Below are 10859 nucleotides of genomic sequence, written 5' to 3'. Positions count from 1 at the left end.
CCGGGTTTGATCCCAGGCTGTATCACAACCAGCAGTGATCGGGAGCCCCATAGGGCGGTGCACAATTTGCCCCAGCGTCGCCCGGGTTAAGGGAGGGTTTGTCACGGGAAGGCTGTCATTGTATATAAGGATTTGTTCTTAAACTGGCTTGCCTAGTTAAATAAAAAATATCAATGATTTTGAAATGAGATGTTCGATGAAAAGGTGTCCACATACTTCTGGTCATGTAGTGTAGCACCTTTTTTCCTAAGAGTGCAGTACATCGTGTTCATAGCATTTCTGTAAGCAGTACATTCAGAAAGGTCTTTACAGATAACCACAGCCCCCTTCTTCGACATATACCGGAGAGAGAGACAGAGAATGAGAGGGAGAGAGACAGCGCAGGGGAGCAAGACAGAGAGAGAGAGCAAGAGAAAGGGAGACAGACAGAGATGGAGGGAGGGAGCGAGATGGAGGGAGAGAGAGAAAGAGTGCGCAGGGAAGCAAAAGAAAGGGAGAGAGACAGAGAGATAGCAGGAGAGATGGAGAGAGCAAGAGGTGGAGAGGAGGGGTGACTGATTCATTATGGGTGGTTTAGCAGTCATTATGCTAAAGCCCTGTGCTTCCCTCTCCTCAGTCCCCTTCTCCTCTTTTCCGTCCCCGTCTCCTCTCCTTCCCTCTCCTCCAGCCCAGTGACTGGAATAACCTTCAGCATTTCACTTTCGTTCAGATGTGGATATTGTGAATCATACGGACTGTCACCATTTTCATACAGCTGTGGTTTGGAAATATATGATGATAATATTTCAAAGTGATGTAATGCATTCCAAGACATTTGTCTTTCACACCTCCTCTGTCTCTCTACAGATTATGTCACAGTCTCAGGGAGGGAGGCAGGGTGTCTGGATGTTCCTTTTCCAATCTGCAGCGTGCTTCTGCCATCTGGTGGCATACATTTTATTTATTTTAATTTTAATTTTAATTTTAATTTTAATTTTAATTTTAATTTCACCTTTATTTAACCAGGTAGGCAAGTTGAGAACAAGTTCTCATTTACAACTGCGACCTGGCCAAGATAAAGCAAAGCAGTTCAACACATACAACAACACAGAGTTACACATGGAGTAAAACAAACATACAGTCAATAATACAGGAGAAAAATAAGTCTATATACAATGTGAGCAAATGAGGTGAGATAAGGGAGGTGAAGGCAAAAAAAAGGCCATGGTGGCGAAGTAAATACAATACAGCAAGTAAAACACTGGAATGGTAGATTTGCAGTGGAAGAATGTGCAAAGTAGAGATAGAAATAATGGGGTGCAAATGAGCAAAATAAATAAATTAATTAATTCAGTAGGGGGACAGGTATTTGTTTGGGCTAAATTATAGATGGGCTATGTACAGGTGCAGTAATCTGTGAGCTGCTCTGACAGCTGGTGCTTAAAGCTAGTGAGGGAGATAAGTGTTTCCAGTTTCAGAGATTTTTGTAGTTCGTTCCAGTCATTGGCAGTAGAGAACTGGAAGGAGAGGCGGCCAAAGGAAGAATTGGTTTTGGGGGTGACCAGAGAGATATACCTGCTGGAGCGCGTGCTACAGGTGGGTGCTGCTATGGTGACCAGCGAGCTGAGATAAGGGGGGACTTTACCTAGCAGGGTCTTGTAGATGACCTGGGCCATTGGGTTTGGCGACGAGTATGAAGCGAGGGCCAACCAACGAGAGCGTACAGGTCGCAGTGGTGGGTAGTATATGAGGCTTTGGTGACAAAACGGATGGCACTGTGATAGACTGCATCCAATTGATTGAGTAGGGTATTGGAGGCTATTTCGAGTCGAGGATCGGTAGGATGGTCAGTTTTACAAGGGTATGTTTGGCAGCATGAGTGAAGGATGCTTTGTTGCGGAATAGGAAGCCAATTCTAGATTTAACTTTGGATTGGAGATGTTTGATGTGAGTCTGGAAGGAGAGTTTACAATCTAACCAGACACCTAGGTATTTGTAGTTGTCCACATATTCTAAGTCAGAACCGTCCAGAGTGGTGATGTTGGACGGGCGGGCAGGTGCAGGCAGCGATCGGTTGAAGAGCATGCATTTAGTTTTACTTGTATTTAAGAGCAATTGGAGGCCACGGAAGGAGAGTTGTATGGCATTGAAGCTCGTCTGGAGGGTTGTTAACACAGTGTCCAAAGTAGGGCCAGAAGTATACAGAAATGTGTCGTCTGCGTAGAGGTGGATCAGAGACTCACCAGCAGCAAGAGCGACATCATTGATGTATACAGAGAAGAGAGTCGGTCCAAGAATTGAACCCTGTGGCACCCCCATAGAGACTGCCAGAGGCCCGGACAACAGGCCCTCCGATTTGACACACTGAACTCTATCAGAGAAGTAGTTGGTGAACCAGGCGAGGCAATCATTTGAGAAACCAAGGCTATCGAGTCTGCCGATGAGGATGTGGTGATTGACAGAGTCGAAAGCCTTGGCCAGGTCAATGAATACGGCTGCACAGTATTGTTTCTTATCGATGGAGGTTAAGATATCGTTTAGGACCTTGAGCGTGGCTGAGGTGCACCCATGACCAGCTCTGAAACCAGATTGCATAGCGGAGAAGGTATGGTGGGATTCGAAATGGTCGGTAATCTGTTTGTTGACTTGGCTTTCGAAGACCTTAGAAAGGCAGGGTAGGATAGATATAGGTCTGTAGCAGTTTGGGTCAAGAGTGTCCCCCTCTTTGAAGAGGGGGATGACCGCAGCTGCTTTCCAATCTTTGGGAATCTCAGACGACACGAAAGAGAGGTTGAACAGGCTAGTAATGGGAGTTGCAACAATTTCGGCAGATCATTTTAGAAAGAAAGGGTCCAGATTGTCTAGCCCGGCTGATTTGTAGGGGTCCAGATTTTGCAGCTCTTTCATAACATCAGCTGACTGGATTTGGGAGAAGGAGAAATGGGGAAGGCTTGGGCGATTTGCTGTGGAGGGTGCAGTGCTGTTGACCGGGGTAGGGGTAGCCAGGTGGAAAGCATGGCCAGCCGTAGAAAAATGCTTATGGAAATTCTCAATTACAGTGGATTTATCGGTGGTGACAGTGTTTCCTATCCTCAGTGCAGTGGGCAGCTGGGAGGAGGTGCTCTTATTCTCCATAGACTTTACAGTGTCCCAGAACTTTTTTGAGTTTGTGTTGCAGCAAGCAAATTTCTGCTTGAAAAAGCTAGCCTTGGCTTTTCTAACTGCCTGTGTATATTGGTTTCTAGCTTCCCTGAAAAGTTGCATATCACGGGGGCTGTTCGATGCTAATGCAGAACACCGTAGGATGTTTTTGTGTTGGTTAAGGGCAGTCAGGTCAGGAGAGAACCAAGGGCTATATCTGTTCCTGGTTCTAAATTTCTTGAATGGGGCATGCTTATTTAAGATGGTGAGGAAGGCATTTTTTTAATAACCAGGCATCCTCTGCTGACGGGATGAGATCAATATCCTTCCAGGATACCCCGGCCAGGTCGATTAGAAAGGCCTGCTCGCTGAAGTGTTTCAGGGAGCGTTTGACAGTGATGAGTGGAGGTCGTTTGACCGCTGACCCATCACGGATGCAGGCAATGAGGCAGTGATCGCTGAGATCTTGAACGTAACGACCGAAAGAGGATAGGAGAGAATTATCTCCACAGAAGTTGCTGACGCCTTAATTGGGGAGGACGGACTTGTGGTAATGGCTGGAGCAGAATAAATGGAATGGTATCAAATACATGGTTTTTGATACCATTGTTTTTCTGTTCCAGACATTACTATGAGCCGTCCTGCCCTCAGCAGCCTCGATTGACTGACTTGTCTCCTGTGGCCTATCAGCCCAGTATCAGCTTATAAGAGTAAGTCTGTAAGGCTTTTGCGAAAATATATTAATCACAAAATATGACACCTAAGTCAACACATTTCATTCAATGGAAAATATATGTATCAATGTATTGATGCATGAGTCAATACATTGCATTCAATGCAAAGAGATATCCCACTAGGCACACCATGTCATTTCAACGTGGATAATTGGGTAATATTTGTTGAGACGTTCATCAACTTATATTAAATTCAAATCACATTTTATTTGTCACATGCGCTGAAAACAACAGGTTTCACCTTACAGTGAAATGCGTACTTACAAGCCCTTAACCAACAACGAAGTTTAAGAAGATACAAAAAAAAAAGGTAAGAGATAAGAATAACAAATAATCAAAGAGCAGCAGTAAATAACAATAGCGGGGCTTTATACACGGTGTACCGGTACATAATCAGTGTGTCAATGTGCAGGGGCACCGGTGTCGAGGCAATATGTACATGTAGGTAGAGTTATTAAAGTGGCTATGCATAAATAATAACTGAGAGTAGCAGCGGGGTGGTGGGGGGGGGGGGATGCAAATAGTCTGGGAAGCCATTTGATTAGCTGTTCAGGAGTCTTATGGCTTGGGGGTAGAGGCTGTTTAGAAGCCTCTTGGACCTGGACTTGGCGCTCCGGTACCGCTTGCCGTGTGATAGCAGAGAAAACAGTTTATGACTAGGGTGGCTGGGGTGTTTGACAATTTTCAGGGCCTTCCTTTGACACCGCCTGGTATAGAGGTCCTGGATGGCAGGAAGCTTGGCCCCAGTGATGTACTGGGCCGTATGCACTACCCTCTGTAGCAGTTCTCATACCAGGCAGTGATGAAACCCGTCAGGATGCTCTCGATGGTGCAGCTGTAGAACCTTTTGAGGATCTGAGGACCCATGCCAAATCTTTTCAGTCTCCTGAGGGGGAATAGGTTTTGTTGTGCCCTCTTCACAACCGTCTTGGTGTGCTTGGACCATGTTAGTTTGTTGGTGATGTAGACTCCAAGGGACTTGAAGCTCTCAACCTGCTCCACTATAGCCCTGTCGATGAGAATGGAAGAAGCAAACAGCAACAGACAAGACACAGAAAGTGACAGAAGAGGGCAGATGTAGAGAGAACAGAGGTGAGTTGAGCCCACAGTAGATTGTATTACCTCAAGCTGCTCTAAATTCAAATTAGTTGTACTTATTTTGCACAAATTGTGCGGTGAACAGGCCTTTGAAATTACTATTAAAACAATTGTTAACTTTAAAACCTCTTTGGGCTAGGTGTGCCGCTAGCGACCCACCTCGACAACATCCGGTGAAATTGCAGAGCGCGAAATTCAAAATACAAAATTTGTAATATTAAACATTCATGAAAATACAAGTGTCTTACATCGTTTAAAACCTTAACTTCCAGTTAATCCAGCCGCTTTCTTAAAAAGGCTTTACGGCAAAAGCATACCATGCGATTATCTGAGGACATCGCCCCGCGTACAAAAGCATTACAAAGATTTTCCAAACAAGCAGAGGCGTCACGAAATTCAGGAATAGCGATAAAATAAATCACTTACCTTTGAAGGTCTTCCTCTGTTTGCAATCCCAAGGTTTCCAGCTACATAAAAAATTGTCGTTTTGTTCAATAAAGTCCTTCTTTATATCCCAAAAAAGTCAGTTTAGTTGGCGCGCTTGATTCAGTAATCTACCGGTTTCCCTCGTTCAAAATGCATACAAAGGATTCCCAAAAGTTACCAATAAACTTTGTCCAAACAAGTCAAACAACGTTTCTAATCAATCCTCAGGTACCCAAATATGTAAATAAACGATCAAATTTAAGACGGAGGATAGTATGTTCATTACCGGAGATAAATAACGAAGTTCGCGCCCTCATTCACGCTCGCCACAATAGTACAGCCAAGTGGGAGCCACCTAGAAAAACTCAAAATTCTAGCTCATTTTTCAAAAAACAAGCCTGAAACTCTTTCTAAAGACTGTTGACATCTACTGGAAGCCCTAGGAACTGCAATCTGGGAGGTATTCCTTTGATTTTCCCATAGACAGCCATTTCAATGAGTGGTGACCTAAAAAAAGAAATGTTCCGGATGGACTCTCCTCGGGTTTTTGCCCGCCATATCAGTTCTGTTATACTCACATACATTATTTTAACAGTTATAGAAATGTTAGAGTGTTGTCTATCCAATACTACCTGGATACTACTAATTATATGCATATCCTAGCTTCTGGGACTGAGTAACAGGCAGTTTACTTTGGGCACCTCAGTCATCCAAACTTCCGAATACTGCCCCCTATCCCTAAGATTAATACTTTTTATAACCAGGACAGGACGAGAGATTGTTAACTTTAATACTTTTTATAACCAGGACAGGACGAGAGAGTGTAGACAAGAGACAGCAACATAGAATACTAAGAGACAGCAACAGAGGGCAGACAAGAGAAACAGCAACAGATGTCACAGAAAAAGCGATGGAGAGAGGGGTAAGCACACAGTAGACTGTATCACTTAATTAAAGCTGCTCTATGGATTCTAATTACTGTGCTTTCTGTGTGTGTGTGTGTGTGAGGGTGTCTGTGCACTGTGGGATTCTTTAATCAGTTTGGCTTATTGGACAGGTCAGAGCCTATGTTTGAAGTTGTTGAGTGGTTTTTGCCAATACACTGTAGATGTAAATGTTCCAGAGTAGAGAGTAGAGATTGTTCCAGAGTAGAGACTGTAAATACTAAATATGAATACATTGTCTTAGAAAATACAAATACCAAAATCTAAATCATATGACAAACACCAAGACTGTAAAAAGTGTTTGTTTTTTACCTCCAGAGAACAGTATACACACAAACAGGGCAGGTGGATACACACTCGGTAAAAGAAGGTGAAGCTCTCAATACACAAATGACTGGAGACGGAGACATGCTAAAACGTACAATGCACAGACAAGACACAGCCGTGTCACTCTACAAAACCCAGACTGGGTAGTCTAACACATACTGGAATAAGATTATAACATTTGAGCCTGAGGAGCAAGTATCTAAACCACCAAGTATCTAAACCATAAACCAATTAACTTGGCATCTAACACATCTCTCCCCATAAACGACCACGTATTAGACTTTAGAGTCTAGTTTGCGATAGAAAGTAGCTGAAGAAAAGTGGGTTCGCGCTGTGCTATGTCACAATGACATGTCATATTCTCAAATCTCTGCAGCAGTCTGCGGTCACCCTGGCCAAAAGATTGGATAATAATCAACAATCGTCTTGCTGGAAGTGTACTACTTCAATATTCTGTTTCCCTATGCATCAGAGGTGCATGTTCAATATTGGTCTTAGTTCAACATACTGCATGATTACAGTACATACCATCTGTTTTTCACTGAAGTCGTCGACAGTATCTCTCCCACTATTGATAAGGCAGATCCCTCTTTTCTTACGCACTTACATTGTCAAATCAAGCCGTAATAACACAACACTACCTCATATGTCCCGGTAATAGTAGTAGTATCAAGTATACTGTATGTATGAGTACCTTCTAGACAAGATGCTGTAACAGTTCTTGTAACTCTTCTGTAACTGAAGACTAATTAAAGAAGATTTTACAAGTTTGCTCATCCACAGTATCTTATTTCCTTTCTATATACATCTCATTTGATCCATAATCTCCTCCACAATCTTTTCTGCACTTATCAGCATACACTCTTCTCTGTGTAATGCAGGAAACAGTGCATCCCAAAGCTAGTAACGATAACTTTTTGACTACTTGCAAACTGGCGAAACATCAATACAATGTTGCAAAACTGCAGTGTCACGCTGTTCTACTGTAGGTACCCTCAAGAGAAAACATACTGTATGTTCTCTCAGAACAGAGATTCTGTAACACTCTTGTAACTGGGGCCTAACCAAAGAAGATGTTCCAAAGAAATACTCCAAATCACAAAGATAATATAAAAATTAAAAAAATTGACCTGAGGTGCCAAAATCAATTGTACTTAGTTTGTGACTCTGCAAAACACTCCCAATTTCAGCTATGCATGAGATCCTCATTGGGGGGCTCTGGATTCAGACTGCATGTTTTTGGAAGGACCTCGAACGGACCTGGCGCACTCAGGAACTGGAACATCGAGACTAATTAAACGTCTACTTCTTCTGGTGTAGAAAACAGCTTATAGTCGGGTATATTATTTGGATAGACCGGTTGACAGCCACGCTAATGGCAGGGTGACAGCAACTCTTTGTTTATGGATACGGAAGGGAAAGTCACAAGTCCAAATGGTTTGAACAAACAGTTTTGCAGAAACTCCCATGAGGACCTGACTTGTTTTGTAAGAACTACTCGCACACACTATCCCCACCGTGCCTAAGTGCTATTCCTCCCCCCGAGACCACAGGGCCGGGCCCCACACTCTGTGTCTTCAGACTCACACCACCACACACCTGTCCTGTACTTACAAATGTTTTTTTTGGGACAAACACTAATTCTACGAATTGTACACATATACAGTACGCACACACGCACATACATCCTCATTGGAACACTCCCACGTTCCTGAACAAAAACCTCCAGTGTCTAAACCACCTGACCTACTTTACGCGAGTGCATCTGCACTGAGTATACAAAGCACTAAGAACACCTGCTCTTTCCATGACATAGACTGATCAGGTGAATTCAGGTGAAAGCTATGATCCCTTATTGTCACTTGTCGTCACTTGTTAAATTCACTTCAATCAGTGTAGATGAAGGGGAGGAGACATGTTAAAGAAGGATTTTTAAGCCTTGAGACATGAATTGTTTATGTGTGCCATTCAGAGGTTGAATTAGCAAGACAAAAGATTTAAGTGCTTTTGAACGGGGTATGGAGGTAGGTGCCAGGCGCACCGGTTTGTGTCAAGAACGGCAACACTACTGGGTTTTTCACGCTCAACAGTTTCCTGTGTGTATCAAGAATGGTCCACCACCCAAAGGACATCCAGCCAACTTGACACAACTGTGGGAAGTATTGGAGTCAACATGGGCCAGCATCCCTGTGGAACACTTTCAACACCTTGTAGAGTCCATTCCCCGAAGAATTGAGGCTGTTCTGAGGGCAAAAGGCAGGGGTTCCTAATATTTGGTTTACTCAGTGTACGTGACCTTTGATATTTAGGTCATAAATCACTCTTGTGTGTGGATTTGCTGTAACTACTTACTACTGAGAGGGTTTTTATCACAGACTGAATTTAACTGCATTGATTATCTTAATAACTATCACTGTACTGAAATAAAGAGAAAAAAAACGACTTCAAACATATATCCGGTAGTTTGCAACATTTTTGTATTTTTACCACTCACAACAGCTTCATAAAGTCCACTGTCTCGTTCCGGTTGGTTATTCAAGAGCAGAGAGACGTTTTCCTCACTAAACTCAGTGCTGTTGTGGACTGTCCCGACTCCATATATGTATTTTTACTAGATTGCATAAACTGTTAAACTTCCACACAAAAGCATTGCACTTTTGCAGTTCTAAATTTAACTGGAGATCCAGATGAACATCCTGTCCCTTCAACACTTACACAGAGGTCACAGCACTGGTCACAGCACTGGATAAAGAGATAGGAGACTTCATGTGAAAAAAAAGATGAAGAATACGTTTTTAAAAAAACGATGTGACAAATAGATGTATGATGTCGAATTTCGCAACGCAACTTCCAAAAGGAATACGTGCAAATTGATCTGACACATTATCTCCTGATTTGCAAAAACGATGTATTTGCACATAATCAAATTAAATCAAATGTATTTATGGAGACCTTTTTACATCGGCACATGTCACAAAGTGCTTATACAGAAAGCCAGCCCAAAACCCCAAACAGCGAGCAATGCAGATGTAGAAGCATGATGGCTAGGAAAAACTCCCTAGAAATGCAGAAACCTAGGAAGAAACATAGAGAGGAACCAGGCTCTAAAGGGTGGCCAGTTTTCTTCTGACTGTGCCGGGTGGAGATTATAAGAGTACATGGCTATTAAGGCCAGATCGTTCTTCAAGATGTTCAAACGTTCATAGATGACCAGCAGGGTCAAATAATCACAGTGGTTGTAGAGGGTGCAAGAGGTCAGCTCCTCAGGAGTAAATGTCAGTTGGCTTTTCATAGCCGAGCATTCAGAGGTTGAGACAGGAGGTGCGGTAGAGGGAGGTGAGGGAGTGAGGGAGGGAGGGAGGGAGGGAGGGAGGGAGGGAGGGAGGGAGGGAGCAGGTGAAGAACAAGGTAGCACATCCGGTGAACAGATCAGGGTTCCATAGCCACAAGCAAACCAGCAGAAACAGGATCAGCAGCACGACCAGGTGGACTGGGGACAGCCAGGAGTCATCAGGCCAGGTAGTCCTGAGGCATGCTCCTAGGGTTCAGGTCCTCCGGGAGGAGGGAGAGAGAAAGTTAGTTAGTTCGTTAGTTAGGGGGAAAACATACGACATTATAAAATCCATGTACACAAACAAGTGTGCGGTTAAAATTGGGGGAAAAAACACATTTATTTTCTCAGGGCTTGTGGGTGAGACACCCACCCTCTTCAACATATATATCAACGAATTGGCGAGGGCACTAGAACAGTCTGCAGCACTGCTCACCCAACTAGAATATTAAGTCAAATGTGTACTGTTTGCTGATGATCTGGTGCTTCTGTTCCCAACCAAGGAGGGCTTACAGCAGCACCTAGATCTTCTGCATAGATTCTGTCAGACCTGGGCCCTGACAGTACATCTCAGTAAGACCAAAATAATGGTGTTCCAAAAAGGGTCCAGTTGTCAGGACCACAAATACAAATTCCATCTCGACACCGTTGCCCTAGAGCACACAAAAACTATACATACCTTGGCCTTTCAACTGTTCTGCCTGCGACTATGGAACCCTGACCTGTTCACCGGACGTGCTACCTGTCCCAGACCTGCTGTTTTCAACTCTCTAGAGACCGCAGGAGTGGTAGAGATACTCTTAATGATCGGCTATGAAAAGCCAACTGACATTTACTCCTGAGGTGCTGACTTGCTGCACCCTCGACAACTACTGTGAT

The sequence above is a fragment of the Salvelinus namaycush genome, chromosome 25 (genome assembly GCF_016432855.1).
Source record: "Salvelinus namaycush isolate Seneca chromosome 25, SaNama_1.0, whole genome shotgun sequence".
NCBI classification, from domain to species: domain Eukaryota; kingdom Metazoa; phylum Chordata; class Actinopteri; order Salmoniformes; family Salmonidae; genus Salvelinus; species Salvelinus namaycush.
This window is presented reverse-complemented; position numbering follows the sequence as displayed.